Raw genomic sequence first — 19,981 nt, forward strand, 5'->3', positions numbered from 1 at the left:
AAGAAACCTTTCATAGTTTGTCATGAGAAAATAATTGTAAGAACCAATAGTAGTTCTGGGGTATAATAGGCAGAAACAAGCTCTACTTTGTTCTTCATTTTTGAATGTTTATTTGGGAGTTATAAAATACAAAAAATCACAGAAAGAGAAATTGGCTATAATTTTAAAGATGGATATAATAATTAACCAAGAAAAAGGCAAATATATTCACATAGAAAGATATAATCAGTGCTGATAAAACTGTATAGCTGCATTTAGAATATTTGACATAGATCTACATCTATTATCCCGCATAAAACTAAACTGCAAGCATATTAAGGACTGGAGGATAACACTGGATACCCCAAATCTGACAGAGAAGAAAATGGGAAATGAATGCTTGAGTTCTTTGGCAAATAAAATAACCTTTTGAACAGGAGGACCCAGATAGCAAAGATATTAAAATCAACAAATAATAAATTTTTCCAGGAAACTACGAAGCTTCTTATAGAAAAAGACAAAGTCATTTAAGCAAAGAGGCAGATGGGAAAATATCTTTATATGACAGAGGACTAATAACTATAATATACAAAGGACTAAAAACAGGTAAATATTAAGGCTAAAAATAACACAATTAAAAAATTGTGGGGTAGATCTAAATATTTTCAAAATGCCAAGTACAATGACTTAAAAATACCTAAAAAAGTTCAACACAGTTAAGTGTTGAACACTTAATACAGGGAAATACATACTAAAACTACTTTGAGATTTTTGTCTTACCCTAGTTATGTTAGAAAAGATTAGCAAAACAAGTGACACATGACATATGCTATTTGATATATGACGTATGATAAATACATGACAGTAAATGCTGGCAAAATGTTTTAAAGGAAAGCATTAATTCAACTGCTAGTTGAAGTGCAAATTTTTACAGACATTATGGTATTCAGTATGCAGTTTCTTACAAAAGGTCACGTTACAGATATGCCACTCTTGAGCATATAATCAAACCATTCTTCACTTTATTACAGAGATACTTGTTCATCTTTATTCACTGTTGCTTCTTTCCAAATGCCAAAATATTGGAAACAGCATAGATGACCACCAGAAAAAATGAAATTTGCAGTTATTTGGATAGAATAAGAAAAAATCATTTTGAGCAAAGTAACCAAAACCAGATAGACAGATATCACATTTTCTTTAATAAATGGGTATTAGCCTTTGTGCATTAGATACATATTTAAAATATTTGCAGTGGTTAAGATCTAATAATGGACCAGGATGGGGGAGACATTGTTCCTGGTAATGGTAAATAGAAAATACTGTTAGAAAGTGATAGAAGGAAAATGGAGGTAGGAAAGACAAGAAATATTTGCACGGACAACTAACAATCAAGACCTTTTAAAAGGTTATTTGGAAACCTACCACTGTAGAACTTTTCTGAAATATGTATACAGATGAAATGATTTTAAATGGAATTACCAAATAATAGGGAAGACAATACTCTACCTATATATGATAATCTATGGAATAATGTATACAATATTAGGAATAAGATACACCTTTTGGAGCTTTGGCCACTGAGGTCAAATAGGCCCGTCAGGAAACGTTTCAGGCTATTATCGATGGTGTGTGTTACCTCCACAAACTAATGGAAAGAACTTATTGCTGAAGATAACACATACATATGTCATTGAACATGTAGAAATAGACACCTCACCATCATTGATTAGTGTTCACGGTGCTGATAGGTACTATACACAAGGAATCCTAGGAGAAAAGAAATCATCACTCTTTCCTAGCTTCAAATACTATTAGCAAAAATACTGACATCTTGAGTGTTATACCAGCTGGTGTAATAGGAACAGAAATGAAGTAAACAAGCACCTTGTGATTAGATTTAAGTCCTGACCTAGCAGAAGATACTCATAGCTGAGGCCAAGAATCAAAGACTAGACAGCTAATGGGCCTTAAGAGAAAGCCTATTACTATTATTTGATGAATGAACATAGCATTTAAATAACTGCTAGTGACAAGTGGAGCATTGCGTTACTCATGAGAAAAGCTTCTTCATACAATAGACAGTAGTTAATATGGAAACCCACAGACAGAAAACATACAAAGAGTGAAAGATCTTGACCATTTAGAGTGAAAGGTCTATCTTTCTCCTATCCATAACATGCTCTGGGATCCATGAGAAAAAGAAGATAGAAGGAATTTTAAAAACAAGGTGGTGGATGACTTCAAGAAAATTTTATTTTTTAAGCATGGTCTAGTAGATGCACGTACAGCATGAACAAACCTGCGCACACTCAGGCCACACAAAATTAAGCATATAGAATGCTATGTAGACACAAGTTCCAACTCCAGAAAAGAAATATTTACATTTCATAACTGTGAGGAGGAGGAGTCAGTGTACTCCAATGGAGTATCACTTTGTATATATCATTGACACCACATGGAAAGCTTTTTGTCCAGGAAAACCCAAACTCAGTGGTTTGCTTTTATTGTATTTTTTTGCCTGTTCTTTTAAAAGAAAAAGAGAATAGAGTTGAATGTAGGGACTGGACTGCAAGAGAATCCAGGCAGAGTTAGAAGAGATAAAAGGATATGACCAAATATATTTTATAAAATGCTCAGAAAATAAAAAAATGCAGAATAAGGAAAATTTAAAAAGTCTAATAAATAAAAGCATATACCCAGAGAAATGATGCATCAATTGATTCTCAAAAATTTAATTACTATTGCTCATCTATATGTGGATAAGAATATTCATAGGAACAAAGTTTCTATTCGATTCTAGATATCTATTTTTGGTCCATAACCCACATCAGAAGTAGTATGTCCAAATTCATCAACTCTTTCCACCGTACAATTTTTTCTCTGATGTTCCCTATCAAAGGTAATATCACTACAATCCTTCAAGATGTCAAAGATTTAAAAATATTTTGATGTTTGACAAATATAGCTTGCCTCTGTTTGTATAATATTTTCTTTTCAAAATATTATTTATATATTCACCAATAAAAAGTCTATCTAAGTAATAAAACTCAAATCATGAGATGGTCAAATATTTGTGATTGACAGTAGAGGTAATCTCTTTTGATTCTGCTTAAAGTTGTTTACGACAACGTCAGTTGTATATCACATAAGCAGATTTAAAACTGTCCACAGAAGTTGATTGAATTACTAAGATATTTTCTAGGGCAAATTCACCTGATAATTTTGGAGTTGATGGTACCTGTCTTTTTGGTCTTCTTTGAAGAAATTTATTCAAAATATCTGAATGTATTCATCCAGTTTCATGACCCTGGCTTGAAAAAAATTTAGATCATGCTAAGACCCACTATGTTGTTAAGAGGAGTTCAATGTGTATATTTTGTATCATTCAATGCAATTAGAGCATGAAGATATGTTAATCCTTGTGTAGTCACTCTTGTGTAATAACTACTGTCTTGTTGTTTTTAAGAAAATCTTAGTTTTAATAGTAAAGTAAAATAATTCTTAAGATTGTTGAGGGACACTTATTTGCTGCATTGACATGATATATTATAAGACCTTTTAATTACCAAATAAGTCTAACAATTGCTGGAAAAGTTCAGAAGGACTCCCACTTATCTAAAGAACCACATACAACTAAGGAATGAAGAGAGTGGGAAGAAATAGTCTTTCCCAGAGAAGAGCACACAGATTGTTATACATTATCATATGTCAATCCTGAAAAAATACGAATAACATTAAACATACATACATATATATGTGTGTGTATTCAGGAAAGTGTATATAAACATATGTATATTACACAAATATGCATCTAACAGCATTTAATGAGAACATTTAAAGAGCAAGGAGGACTGTTTGACAGGATTCAGAAAGTGAAAAAGAAACTGAAATGTATCTTAGTATGCTATTACAATTTCAAATAATAAAAGAACAAAGGTGAAAATAACTTACATCATGTACATGTAAGAAAACACTAATCTATTTTTTAGCTTTTTTCCTTTTTTATTGAGATATACATTTTTCTTTGCTCTACTGATCTTCAACATTCTCCCGTGGTCCTGATGCTCCCACTTTGCTTAGAAACTCTTGTCTTGTACTATTTCCCATGTAGATTAGATCCATGTATGTCTCTTTTAGGGTCCTCATTGTAGTCTATACAGAAAGAAACACTTATTTATGCAATGATGCATCTAAGATCTGAGGCAGACTTTTTTCTTTCATTTTTTTAAAAAAACAAAAACAATCTTTCATTTTACATAACAATCCCAGTTGCCACTCCCTCCCCTCCTCCCATTTATTCCACTTCTCCCCTACCCCACCCTCATACACTCCTCAGAGAGGATAAGGCACATTGCTATGGGGAAGATCTAAGACCCTCTCTACTAAATCAAAGCTGAGCAAGGTATCCATCTGAAGAGAATGGGTCCCAAAAACCAATATAAGCAGTAGGAATAAATTCTGGTGCCACTGCTAGTGGCTGCATAGTCTGCCCCAGCCATACATTGTCATCCACATTCAGAGAACCTAGTTTGGTCCTATGCTGGCTCTTTCCCTATCTGGCTGGAGTCGGTGAGCTCCCCATAGCGTAGGTAGATTGTTTCAGTGGGTGAACACAACATGGTATTGACCTCTTTGTTCATAATCTCACTCCTCTCACTCTTTAACTGAATTTTGGGAGCTCAGCCATATAATAATCGAAACACAAAACATAGAGAATAAAGAATATTAAGAGCTGCAAAGAAAAAAGTCAAGTTACATATAAAGGCAGACCTATTGGAATTACACCTGACTTCTCTGAGGCAGACGTTTTTAAGTTTTAAAGAAGCTTATGTTTTTGTTAATTTCCCTCAATCTCAGCTAGATTTACATCGTGTTTGCCAATTTTGGTGTCCTGAATCTTATGCGATGCCCCAAGTGCTATGTCCTCAGTGTTTCACTTTACCTCCTAGTATATTCTGATTTCATCATCAAAATTCTGAAAAATACTCAGTTTTAATGTTTTATTTAGATGTCTTGTTCAACAATGATAATCTGTTCACAAGATCAAAAAGCTGCTTACAGCAAGAATTTATGCTCTCTTGTTCAATTTCATATGATAAAAGAGGAAAAATTTTCTCAGAAGATGTTACTATGCAATAAACATTCATTGAATATTTGATGGCTGCCAATTGATCTTTCAATGGTCACTTTGATCATTGAAAAGATTGTGGACTCACAGTCAGGGTACATATGTTAAAACAATATGACTTCCTCTAAGGCAGGACTTAGATGAAGGGTGATAGTGATCAATGCCCACATTATAATATAAAAATATATTTTTTTAGATTTTTAAAAATTATTTTATTACTTAAAAAATATGAATCTAAATTCCCACTCCCTCCCCTCCTCCTACTTCCTGCCCTTCCAATCCTAAGAGAGGACAAGTTACCCTGCCCGGTGGCAAGTCCAAGGCCCTTAATACTACATCTAGATTGAGCAAGGTATACATCCAAAGAGAATAGGATCCCAAAAAGCCAGTACTTACAGTAGACACAAATCCCAGTGCAACTGTCATTGGCCACCACAGTCTATCCCAACTGCCTACCACATTCAGACGAACTAGTTTGATCCCATGCTCATTCACTGCCAGTCCAGTTGGAGTTGGTGAACTCCCATTATTACCACGTGGCAGTAACACTCAAAGGAAGTTTTATTTGAAAAGTATAAAACAAAATTGACAGACCCTTAGACTAACAAAATAATTCAGAGAATCTTCAAGTTAATAAAATCAGATACCTGCAGATAGTGAAACTGATACCACAGATATCAGAATAATTTTTAGGAATTGTTCAGTCATATCAAATTTCATAGGCAAGAATTGATAATATATTTATACCTTACCAGGATTACGTAAAAAAAAAAGTACAGAACTATTAATCTAACATGACTGAATAGGGTCAGTTGAGGAAGCTTCATAAAGGAGTTTCTTAATAAGCATGAAAACTAGAGTTTGTAGTGTAAAGTCACATTGAAGAAATCAGGCAGGGTGTCTTACACTGTCTGTGCAGGCTAAGTCCAGCCTACTTGTGATGATGCAGACAATATTTAATCATGACTTAGAAAATAAGGCAGGTGGCTCCTTAGGAGCAACAACTTAAGGAGTTCTCTGACCTACACATACATGTTCACACACACATAAGAATGGAAATACTACACAAATTATGACAAAGAAAACAGCGGAGCCAAATACATCCAATAATGGTGCATAGGACTCAGCCAAAATAAACTGTGAAAAATGCCTTTTATTATAGTCACATTAAAAAGCAACCATTATTATTTTCCTTAAAATTTCTTTCATATAATAAATTTTGATCATGTTTTCCCTCTCTCTTTTATTTTCCCATGTTAATCATTGTAAGAAAATACTGAGCCAAACAGTTTAAGGGAGTAAAAGTAATTTTGTGTCACAGTGGTAGAAGCTTGAATCATTTAGCTTTACTGTTTTACATTGGTATATGGAAAGCTAGAACATTGTGACACAGACCCTATATCTGGGAAGCAAGGATTTTATTTGAAAATGTGCTACCGTTAGATTGCCTGTGGACAATTTTGCAAGACATTTTCTTGAATAATGATTTATGTTAGAAGGCACAACCCACTGTGCCTACTGCCAAACCTGCAGGAGGACCTGAACTGTATTAGAGAGCAGGCTGAGCAAGCCATGAGAGAGCAAGCAGGTAAACGACTTTGCTCAATGGCTTCTGCTTTAGTCCCAGCATCAGGTCTGTCCATGAGTTCCGGCTAGGACTTTCCTCTCTCTGATGGAGCATTACTGCAGAACTCTAAGTTGAAATAAACTTTTTCCTTGGAAGCTGCTGTTTATCATGGTGTTTTATCAAAGCAATAAAAAAAAATAACTAAGGCCGAGTTCATCACTTAATTTTAATATCTTACAATGATGCCATCAAATATGGAAACCATCAAGGGATCAAACTACTATTAGGTCAGATTACTCATAAGCTGATCAGCTTCCTTAGACTGCATCTCTTACCCAGGGGAAATAGTTTAATAGTTTCAAAGGAGGCTTGTTTTATATATATTCTATAATATCTTTGATATACACTGATGTTAAATATCTTATGGAAATGCTATGAAACATAATTAAAGATCATATAATAAGACAATGTCACCACACCAAAGTGAGTTTCCTTCTGTGCAAGAGAGAATATTTCAATATATTTAAATAAGTAGATAGGCTGAACCTACCAATGAAATAAATCATAAAGCTGAAATTTGTATAGAGATATAAGCAAAAAGCAAACTACTCAGCTCAAACCTCAATTAATTAAAACCATCCTGAGAAAACAGTAAAATTCAAGTCCTCACAACAGATTCTCAACAAAATTGCAGTGAACACAAGTTAGAAAAAGAATATTCAACTGTTAATGTTGCTAGGGAGAACTGAATAACAATATACAAAAAATCAAATTCTATTTCTAACCATAAACAAAAAATTAGTTTAAAAACAAGTACAGAGTTAAATATTTGGCCTAAGGATTTTAAAGTATAAGAAGAAATAATGGTTGCCATACTTAAGGACATTAGAAAGGTGATATTTTGGGAAATGTTCTAAAAAACAAACAAAAAAAAACAAAAGAAGCAATTGAGAACTCAATGAAAACAGTCAACAAACTAAAAAAGCAATTTATAAGGCAATAGAAAATATTTTTGAACTGAATATCATAAGAAGTTAGTGCCTATATATGCAAAGAATCTATAAGAACAATCAAACAAAAAGACAAATAATATTAATACCTATATAATCTGGGTTTGGGCCTCCTATTTTCTAAAAAAGACATAAAAGTGAATAACTCATCAAGTCTACTATCACAAATGTTGTTTGTAGAAATATTGAAGTATAAAACAGTTGAAGAATATAATATGAAGTTTTCTTAAAAATTAAAAGCACACCTCCTTAGCGATCAGGGAAATGCAAATCAAAACAACTTTGAGATACCATCTTACACCTGTCAGAATGGCTAAAATCAAAAATACCAATGATAGCCTATGCTGGAGAGGATGTGGAGTAAGAGGAACACTCATCCATTGCTGGTGGGGATGCAAACTTGTGCAACCACTCTGGAAATCAGTGTGGTGGTTTCTCAGGAAATTTGGGATCAATCCACCCCAGGACCAAGCAATACTACTCTTGGGAATATACCCAAGAGACGCCCTATCATATGACAAAAACATTTGCTCAATTATGTTCATAGCAGCATTATTTGTAATAGCCAGAACCTGGAAACAACCTAGATGTCCTTCAATGGAAGAATGGATGAAGAAAGTGTGGAATATATACATGTTAGAGTACTACTCACCAGTAAAAAACAATGACATCTTGAATTTTGCATGCAAATGAATGGAAATAGAAAACACTATCCTCAGTGAGGTATCCCTGACCCAAAAAGATGAACATGGGATGTAGTCACTCATAATTGGTTTCTAGCCATAAATAAAGGACATTGAGCCTATAATTTGTGATCCTAGAGAAGCTAAATAAGAAGGTGAACCCAAAGAAATACATAGTTATCCTCCTGGATATTGGAAGTAGACAAGATTGTCGGGCAAACATTGGGAACTTGGGGGTGGGGTGGGATGGGGGTAAGGGGAAATAGGGCGAGAAAAGTGAGAAGGGGAGGATGGGGAGAGCTTGGGGGAATGAGATGGTTGGGATAATGGAAAGGTAGATATGAGAGCAGGGAAGTATATTTCTTAATTAAGGGAGCCATCTTAGAGTTGGCAAGAGACCTTACTCTAGAGGGGCTCCCAGGTGTCCAGGGAGATGTCCCCAGCTAGTTCCTTGGGCAGCTGAGGAAAGGGACCCTGAAATGGCCCTATCCTATAGCCACTCTGATGAATATCTTGAATATCACCATAGAACCTTCATCTGGCGGTGGATGGAGATAGAGACAGAGACCCACATTGGCGCACTGGACTGAGCTCCCAAGGTCCGAATGAGGAACAGAAGGAGGAAGAACATGAGCAAAGAAGTCAGGACTGCGATTGATGCACCCACCCACTGAGACGGTGGGGTTGATCTATTGGGAGCTCACCAAGGCCAGCTGGACTGGGACTGAAAAAGCATGGGATAAAAATGGACTCTCTGAACATGGCGGATAATGAGGGCTGCTGAGAAGCCAAGGACAAAGGCACTGGGTTTTGATCCTACTGCATGTACTGGCTTTGTGGGAGCCAAGTCTGTTTAGATGTTCACCTTCCTAGACCTGGATTGTGGGGGGAGAACCTTGGACTTACCACAGGGCAGGGAACCCTGACTGCTCATTGGACTGGAGAGGGAGGGGGAGACGAGTGGGGGGAGGGGGAGGGAAATGGGAAGTGGGGAAGAGGCGGAAATTTTTTTGATAAAAAATATATATAAAATAAAAAATAAAAGCACACAACTATATAAACAGTGCTAACATATGGTCCATCACACCCATTCCTTGGAGGGTAAAGAAAGACAAAGTAATCCAGTTTCAAATAAACATTTGCATGTCTTTACCTTTTATTGTACTGTTTTCATATAGTACAAATATTTTAAGCAAAATGACCACCAAATGATCAATGATAGAGATAATAAGAATCAACTATAATTTGAGTACTATTAATTGATAATAGAATTCTGGGATTTATGCAACTTTCCTATAATAAAATGTAACTACGTGAAATGATCCAAATGTGCAACTATAAGTTCTGCAAAATCTCATATAATTGCAAAACAGTAATATATAAAATCTGGTTCTCACAGATTATGGAGAATAGATCAGCTTAAAAGATGAAGAAATTGTCTATTAGTTAATGTTTTATACTAGGAAAAACTTGTACTAAAACTATACATAATTAGATACTAAATATCTCAAAAATTAGAAAAAACTCATATATTCACCGTAAGTCAGTGATAAATGTTGAGTACCAACTCTGATTTAAGCCTACTACTGTGTGTAAAACAAAATTTAATCTATAGCATAATAATATGCAAAACTTTTATATTTGTATGCATTGACTAAAAATAAAGGAAAAGAAATAAATGTAAAACAACATTCTAGTTTTCAAAATGTAATTACGTCTGCAACCAAAGCAATAATGTGTAATACAAAATGTGAAGGTAAATAAAAGCTGATACATTTTTTTTATGAAAACAAAAATAAGTGTGAATTTTAGTTAAAATAAGTAATTGTTTCTAGATATATGAAAAAGAATATAGTGAAAATGATGTGTAAAGAGTACAAGTTAGTTGTTTTTGTCATTTTGAGGTTTTTTCCTTTTTAAAAAAAATAACAACCTTTATATGTTGTGTATGTGTCTTTTCCTGGCCAACACAATCTAGTATCAGTTCATCTCTAAAAGAATAATGATGATAGACCTCAGAAATGAGTGTGCTCAAGTATTGATTAATGAACTGAATTTCTTAGTTTGTTGGTGCTATTTGTAGAAGTGTAAGTGAGTCAATACTGACAGGAGAGTGGGTGTCTAAAAGGTAGCTAGAAAATGGAAATGTGCATCCAAGGTGGGATAATGATTTGTGAAAACTTCAACCCTGGAGTTCTGGTAGTCTGTAGAAAAATCAACTTATTCAGAGATCATCTGTTTCTTAGGAATCATTTAATGCTTCAATAACCTTTTGGATAGGTATTCTGAGTCATCCCATTTCCTGAACTTTGTAAATTTCATTTTGAATACAGAAGAAATATCTAGAGAACACATGTATGTGTGTGTAAAAAGGGAGATTAAAAAAAATGCAAAAAAAGACTGTATCATGACAATCAAAAACAGCTTTCAAGAAATGTACATTGCAAAAGAGATGAATCAGAAGGCACTGAAAAAATTCACACTTGAAAATATTTTACAAACCTTTCTTCATTAATATTTAAGCTTGTACCAATGAGTATGTAGAGGGAGACATGGTCAAGATTGTTCTCCTAAAATATGGAAATTAATTCAGTGTGAGTTTCATTTTCTCTTTATCTCCAGGAGTTTAGTAACCATCATACAAACTTCAATAATATTCTGTAATGTAAGATGGGAGTAGGTAATAGATATAGCACATTTCTGATAGAAATCCATTAATAATTCATTTTCCGCACACTTCTGGGTGTGACAGAAGCTGTTAATAAAGGCTCTAGTGCACTCTCTGTGGTGTGTTTTGTACTAAATTCATGACACAGAGGAATAAACCTGAGAGGATAAAATAGTGTGTTCATTTGTTGAAGAGTTCAAATAAAGAGTTATTGAACCATTTTTCTTTTTAAGACAGGGATGGATTTGGTTTAAACTGTTTTGTATTTTTATTACAAGTAAGACTTGCCTTGTGTTTGGAAGAATATGTATATATTCATTGATAATTTATGAGGAAGCCTAAGAGGAGAGGTAGTATTATTCAGGAAATAAATGCAAGAAATGATTTGCATTACTTTTGCAAATATCTGATTCCTATGAGGATCATTCCAACTGTTTAGGTCTCTCTGAAAATCCATGGTTTTCATGAATATTTCCTTCTCTGAAGATCTATTTCACATCCATTGCTATCATTAATGGAGCTGTTATATTTCTTCTCATTATTTTTTAGTCTTTAGGAGTGAGAATTATAGAGAGTTTGTAGCTATTTATATTTTTTAGGGTCAGGTCAGAATAATGTTTGTTTCTGGTCTTTGACCTTATCATTATCCTTTATTTTCCTGTGTCTTTTTTTTTTTTTTTTTTTTGGTTCCCCACTGTGATTTTTAAAATACTGTTTTGGATTCTTTATAGCCCCATGTTCTGATGAACAATAAGGTAAAATTAAGTGTTTCATGCTAGTAATCATTTATTTGCTAATTTTGTGATGAAGGAAAATAATGTTTATAAAGAACACTATATCAGCCTAAAAAAAACAAAAATTAAGAACCATAGAAGGGAAGGCAAGGGTTAAGACATATTAGATTATATTTATTGAGTTGAATTTAAGATAAAAAGAAATTTCTAAGAAATGTTTTAAGGTCATGTAAATTTTTTACAGACTGTGTCAGCAAGCGCAAGACTTATTCAATTTCAGGTCAAACAAAATCCCAGCATAAGCGGGGAAGTCGTCATGAAGTCCTCCCACCTGTAGCTGAGGAGCTATCAGTAGTATTTATCTTCTGGGAGAGGAAGAGTTTCCTTCCACATCCTTAAGTGTGTAGATCCTGAGGAGCAGAACATTCTCCAGTGGATGGCCACACACCTCAATGCATACAACCAGCCTTAACTGGACCTGACAGATTTAAAAGCAAATGAAGACATCATGTTGAGTGGGCATGGAATCAGGACGGTATCTGGTAGTAGTTGGGGAAGCGTATGAATATGATCAAAATACAGTTTGTGCAATTCTCAAAGAATTAATAAAAGTATATAAAAAGAAGTTCAGGTAAAGTTAGAAATCACTTCCTGTTTCTCTAAAACTGTAACTAATTTACCCTGTTTCTTATAGCATTTTCTAACATTTGTCACCATTGTTGACACAATTTGATCTACAAAATTCAATAATTTTCAAAGATTTTTTTCAAAGTATTTATTCTTTACAACAAAGAGATCAGAAAAAAGAATACACTTACTTATTAGGATAAATTATCTAGTAAGATATTAAAGTGTTGAAACTCAATGAAGAAAATTGGTAAAGAGACAGAATTAGAAAACACTAACAGATGATTTTCCAAATGAAATAAAGACCCAAAGTCCAATTTCAAAGGGCACACACACACATACACACCCCCACACACCAGTATAGAAATGTGAGAAAATAGTGCTATTTATATTACAATACCCATACAGGGTACCAAAGAAAAAGGATTTGTTCATTGGGGTATTGTAGAAATAAGATGATGAACTGCTCTTAGATATAGCTAAAATACTAAATGAACCTTTGTAGAATAGTTTATTTTTCAATTTGAGGAAACCTGTGAGCTAGGTGTAAAACCATTATTGAGCTGGCAACAGAAATGACTGGGAAAATTAACGTGAAAGAAAAAAATCCCATAGATCTAGGAATTGGTTATCCACTAAACCAACTTAGCAAAGTAATACTTAAAAATATTTTCCAGCCCAATTGCGATTTCCCCTCCACCTCTGCTCCCAATCCCTACTCCCAACCTGAGTTATCCCTCCCCCCATTTCCTCCTCCTTTAACTTCAGAAAAGCTCAGCCCTCCCATGCATATCAGTCAGTCAAGTCATATCAAGTTGATACATAGTTTTTATATTTTATTCTTTTATTTACCCTTAAAATCATAATACCTGATTTAAGTGGCAAACACCTCCAATATCATTAATTACAAATTTCCATAATGGACTCAAAAGTTGCAACTGTCTCAATTCTCACTTGTCTTCTGCTGATGGTATGAGAGCTTAGCTCTGTTTGGGGGAAGTGAGTAAGACATGGAAAGCAGCAGCCTCATGCTGGGCTAAAATTTCCCTTTTCAGATAATTAACTGATAATTGAATTCACAAATATCTGTGTTTATAAAACAGAAACAAGCATTTTATATTTTAGGGTGGCCTTTAAATTGCAACTCTAACTTGGGAATAATTAGATAAGATTTATGCTCAGAAAGTAGACAAGACATATTTTATGAGAAATGTTATTAATTTTCTCCTTTAAAGGTACTTCCAGTGTTATTTTCATTCAATTAATGATCAAAAACACTATAAAATGATGTTATTTACGTCTATCAAAATGAGTGATGTGCAGTTAAATGTGATAATGATAAATACACCGATTTAGTAATGGCCAAAGTAATGTCATCCATTATTGAAAAGAAAACAAGAATATCATGAATAAAACGAAAATGTTTGTGTTAGAATTTTAGCAGCATCTGTTACAAAAATATCTGAGATAAACAGCATATATGAAAGAAATATTTTTTGGTTTGGGTTCATGTTTCTTTGGTTGCTGGAAAGCCATACATTTAGACATGTTTTTGTAGGAGAACATCATAGAAGAGGCATTTTCAGAGAAGAAAGAGAAAGAGCAAAGAAAAGACCAGAATTATTCTTAAGTGCAGAACCCAACTTGCACCTTCTACCAGATTATACATCTACAACACTCCATTGCACCTCACTGACAGGATAAAAATGAAACAATTTAAGCGTCTTTGGAAAACATACCTGGCACCTAACTGTTGAATTGCTCAAAATTGTGTCCCCACAATAAAACCATAAAATATATCTAATACCAGTATGTAAATTCCAACCATAAATCCTGATGGGGTTTCAAAGCAGCATGTTCCCCTCCTCCCTTGCTACCATACGGCTGAAATGATGACTATCAATACTTCCAAGTATTTCATGAGTGTTGGAAAATAAAAGAAGAAACAGAAATGGTGGTATATACATAAAAATAGCTCTTCCCAATTTATCATAATAAATTATCTAGAAATTCAAAAAATGATATGAAATGACTTTAATTGCATATGTTCATATAAAAATACCAAACCTGAAAGGTAATGGCCTATGATTCTAGTCTCATGGTATCCTGGAAATTTAGAATTATGAACAGACAAGAATTAGTGATTGCTAGAATTTCTGTAGTAGAGAGGAAAGAAATGAATGAATGGAGCATGTTTAATTTGTAGGACTGTGGAGTTCTTTTGTATGACTCTGTAATGAATATGCCATTATATACTCTAATAAATACATAAAATGTACAACACACATACTGGAAACATGAATTATCCATGAAATTTAGTTGACAATCCAATCATATATCAGTATTTTCCACTTTAGCCAGCATTAGATCTCTACTGTGCCAAGAAGTTAATAGGGAAAACTGTACCAAGATAGGAATGATAAGATGGAGGTGTGTGCTCTATACTTTATACTCAGAGCTTCTGTAAACTATAAATATTTTATTACTTAACAAAAATTGCAGAAGTCATGTTCTTTTCCTTAGAATTTTTAGAATTTAGTATGATTTTTCTCTGGTGCTGCTGTGAATTGTAGTTATTTCAGTCCACAAAAACATATCCAGGTATGAATATATCAGTGGTTAAAAGTGATTTGATTGAGCATGTGCAGATAGTATGAAGCTTGAGAACTGAAGTTGGCGTTAAAGGAGAGTGGAAGATGAACAACTTTGGGTAATGGTCAGTACTGCAACAAAACAATCATTTAGACAGCATCTTCTTCTGATGAATTGTATGATTATACATATCCTCAAAATGTGGATCCTTTCCATTAATTGCCAGAACATTTGCATAGATCTCTGTACAGAATTTCTAATAATGTTAAAAATAACAAAGGACTTACTAGGCATATCAAAACAGTCATTTACCGAGATTCTAAGGTAAGAGAAACTAATGATTATTAGGTTAAAAAATAAAATTTCACTCAGGAGTACGCAAGCCTCCCTGGGGCCACCCTGGGGCCTTAAGGCCGGGCTGATGGAAAGGGACGCACCACTCGCCTGGTATTCTGTTCAGGAGGGTGGATATCATTATGATGAGCAAATATGTGGTGGGGAAAGGTGAGAGAAAGAGAAGCTGAACTGTTCATGCACTGTGGAAAAAGACAGAACTGAAGAAGTTAAGGCAGTAAGGAACACGCTGCTGTGGGTGGCCTGCTTGACCGCTGGGTCCATGGTGACGTCTGAGCTCAGGATGCTGCCAAGGGTCGTGTCTCAGTCCATGGCCCTACCATAGCCAAATTCTGTGTGGACATCCAAGTCCCATGTTGCCATCAAAGACAACAGTTGTTCTCAGTGTCTGTGTTGCCACCTGTGCCTATGTAGGTATCCATTGGTCATGTAGTTTTTGGAGTCATGCTGGTCTGAGTGACCTGTGGTGGCACCTAGGGACATGGTGTCGTCTGGGCCAGGCTGCTGTGTAAAGTCATGTCTGGTTCCTTGGCTCTACAGCAACCAGGGTCTGAGTCAACATCTGTGGTTCCTATTGCAACTGAGGACTGTGTGATTGCCTGGGGTCTGAACAGCCACCTCGGGTCATGTTCAAGCCCAAGAGCATTGCTGCAGCTGTGGTCATACAAATTTGTGCCCCACCCACGACCACCCAGTGCCATGGTGACCTATGCAGCCAGGGCTGCAACTGGGGGCCATGTTGGGGTCCGTGGACCTACTGCAGTCAGGGTCTGTGTGGATCACCATAGCTCCTGATGTCGCCAAGGATCATCTAAATTGCCAGTGTCTGGGGCCATATTAATGTCCAAACCCTGAATCTGGGGCTGTCCTGATCTGAGTGGACGGTACTGTCGCCTGGTACAGCGGTGACATCTAGACTCAACTGTTGCAGAGGACCATGTCTGGGTCCATAGACCTGCTTCCTTTGGGGTCTGTGTTGTCTGTGCCTTATGTTACCTTAAGGGGCCATAGGAACTTCACATAATGAAATCAAATGGTCATGCTGAGCTGGCCCACCCTAGCTTGCCCTGGGAAAGCTGATTCTGTCCCTCACTGAACACTGCATAAAGAGACCTGACCTCAACCTTCACAGGAAAGCTGTCACTCACCGCCTCATGCACTTGGAAGTGATGGCCACACCCCTCACCATGGGCTAAGGAGAACTAACCCTGATGGCATAGGGGAGCTGACTCTGAACCCCTCTCCAGAGTGGAGCGGCCACAGTGATCTGGACTGACAAGCTTAGCTTCCATCCAAGCCTACATCTGGGCTTTGGGTTGGTCCATACTAACATCTACTCCATCTAGGACCTACTGGCACACGTGAAGGGACTGGTCCTATGAAGTGATGCCATCAGGATATCAATGACTTTTGTTGTCTGTGGGATAACCTAGAGTGGTTTCAGTGAGGATTCCACTGATGATAGTGTATCAAAAACCAGAGGCCCTGAACCAGATCAATGACTCATTGCAATGAGCATTTCCTAGTAAAGCTGATTGGATGAAAGGGTATGCTATGTGGCACACTGATGATGCCAATGCCACCAAGAGGAAAGAAGAGGTGTTGGAGAGGCAGGAAAGATGGAGGAACAAAGAGTTTTCTGTTTCTTTGTTTGTTTTGTTTATTGGTTTTGCTTGCTTGCTTCCTGTTTTTGTTTTGTTTCCATTAGAGATTTTTAAAATTTTTTTTTGGGTGAGCGCTGTAGAGGTGAGGGGAGGATATGGAGCAGGGACTGGGAGGTGAGTGGAATTAGCATGTATTATGTGAAATTCCCAAAGTATCAATAAAAAAATTGAGATAAATTTAAAAATGTAAAACAACGTTTATTAGAAGTTAGGTCAGACTCACTTGGATCATCTTGATTGTTGTACATGTGCAGGCACATGCAAAAACCTGAAAGCTGCGCTCAATCCAGTAGGCCTGTCATGGAGAACATAAGTAATAGAACTAATCAAATTTAGATAATTATGACTATATAAAATTTTGAAACAGATTCAATAGGTAAATAAAAATTTAAATATATATTTACATACATATGCAAAATATAACATATAAAAGTTATGTATATGATACTGCATATTGCTATAGGTACAGTTCTAAAATGTCAAAATTTATACCACATTCCAGTCAAAAACAATATATATAAATATTTGTAAAAGTAATATGCTTTTTAAACAGCTGCAAACAATTAACATGTGTCATTTTGTATTTAATTATTACCATATTAGTCTTTCTTTTTAATAGTTTCATAATTTGAATTTAGAATTCTCTGATTTTGCCTTATTAGCTATAGATTTTTAATTGAATTTATTTCAAAGCAGATGTTTCCTATGACCAGATGGAAATCTTGTAGTGTCTCCAGTAATTGAGACATTGCTATGATATCAATATCACTAACTTTTTCTTGCATAATCTGTAAACCAGCTCTTACCTACATTTTAGTTTCCCAACAATCTTCTTTTTGGGCAGTTGAGGTCAACATTATAAAAAGAAGAAACAAGAAGTAGATTTTATAGCAACTACTTATTAACCTTAATTGCCTGAATTTAGGCATCTTTTTTCCTAATAAATTTCAAACACGCCTCTTGGTTTCTAATTTTGATGAGAACTATAATGAAACCTTCTATTAATAAACTCAAGTCTAGATATCAAATGCAGTGCTCTCATGTATTTAACCTTATAAACTGATCATAACCTTTGTGTTTATAACTCTTTTATGGATGGTGGCATGTCCAGAAATTCTTGTTAACCTATCAGGATTAAAGTAACACAAATCATGTAATATGTCACTTTAAACGTGCATTGAAACTTGTTTAAATTGTGAAGAAAATGTAAGTATAACCTCATGGATTTTCAGGAAAAATAATAAAAGCCAAAAAAATAGACTTATCTGTCAGAATTCTACTATAAAAGATTATATTCACAAACATTTTATTGTCTAAATTGTATCTAATATCAAAATGCTATTAATCGCCTTAGTATGACCTATAGCAAAGCATTGCTCATCCTGTTTGATGAAAGTGCAGAGCTTCCCACAGTCTCCAGAGTACCATTTGATCATAGACACCATCCTTCAAACCTGACACATATTGATATTCATGTATCAAGAACTTACATCTCCGACATACTGACAAATTATATCTAACTTTAACAGAAACCTATGAAGGAAAGTTGCATCTTAGAAGTCTATGACAAAAATCTTATTATTGCAGAGGTGGATCTGCAACTTTTTCTCCAAAACAGTGCTTTCTTTCCTAATCTGAGAGAAAAACAAAAATAGAAAACCAAAAGACCTCTCATTGGGTCTCTCTAATAATGTACACTTTTCTTAAAGGTGATAAAACAATAGCAGAATACTTCTAGAATTTCCTGAGGCAGCAAACAGAAAATGAATTAAAACAGAAGTTGTATTTCTTACTATTTTCTGGGCAGATAATATTTATTTAAGGTAAAAAGGAGAGGTTTTAGCAAGTAATTTTGAGTCATTTTTATTTCTATTTGGCTTGATTGGTCCAAATTTTTATTTAAAAAACTGATTTTTTATTCTAAAATACTCAGACTTTGACACTGGGTGTGATCAAATTGTTGAAATTATGCCAATTGGATACCACAGTATCTTCTAAAGACTGTGGATAAAATAATGCTTCTTGAGTATTCTACCTACATCCTGTAGATGTCAAAGTTGATACTTGCTTCAAGTAAGAAAAATGTACATGGAAGTATGTTTACTTTTTCCCTTCCACACTTTTATTTAAATCTTCATTTATGGACACAGTCAATTTTTCAATCAGTATTATTTTTTAAAGATTTATTTTTGTGTGCATGAATTTTTTAAAATTTGAAAAAATCTATATACAACATGTGTGTGCCTAAATACACACGGTTGTTAGAAGAGAAAATTTGGTCCTCTGCAACTGATGTTACGGGGGGTTTTGAGCTGTCAGGTGGGTGCTGGGTACAGACCGTGTGTCCCCTGTGAAAACAACTAGTACTATTACATACTGAATCATCTTCAGTCCGTATTATCAATATGTCTCCAATGATCAATTGGTATCACCAAAAGTTGTTCAACTGAAGAGTTATTGTCCATTGATCTCTACTTGGGGAAGGAAAAACACTTTTCATTGGAATATTAGCCATGGTTAGGTTGCTCATGGCCCTGAGGTAGATTCCATATTCATTTTCATATTAGTTGCATTAATTGGATTCAATGATTAAAAAGAAAAATGATTTTAAAAGAATGATTGCCAGGCATGGTTATTCACACATTTTTTCCAACAGTGGTAAGGCACAGGCATGCATATCTCAGTGGTAAGGCACAGGCATGCAGATCTCTGAGTTTTAGTTGAGGTCAATCTTCATAGGAAATCCTGAGAGTCATGTTTGCTTAATGAGATCGTACCTACAAAAACAAAACAAACAAAAACCAAACCGAAATGAAAAACTCAAACAAATAAAAAGAGTACATGAACATGAGATGTCCCTAGGGAAATTGGAAGGAGGAAGTGAACTGTAGAAATAATCAATTTTAATGCTTAGGGTCTTGGCTGGGGTCATCCTTGTGATTTACTGGGAATTTCTCTAGAGCCAGGTTTCT

Source organism: Chionomys nivalis, chromosome 6, assembly GCF_950005125.1.
Source record: "Chionomys nivalis chromosome 6, mChiNiv1.1, whole genome shotgun sequence".
NCBI classification, from domain to species: Eukaryota; Metazoa; Chordata; class Mammalia; order Rodentia; family Cricetidae; genus Chionomys; species Chionomys nivalis.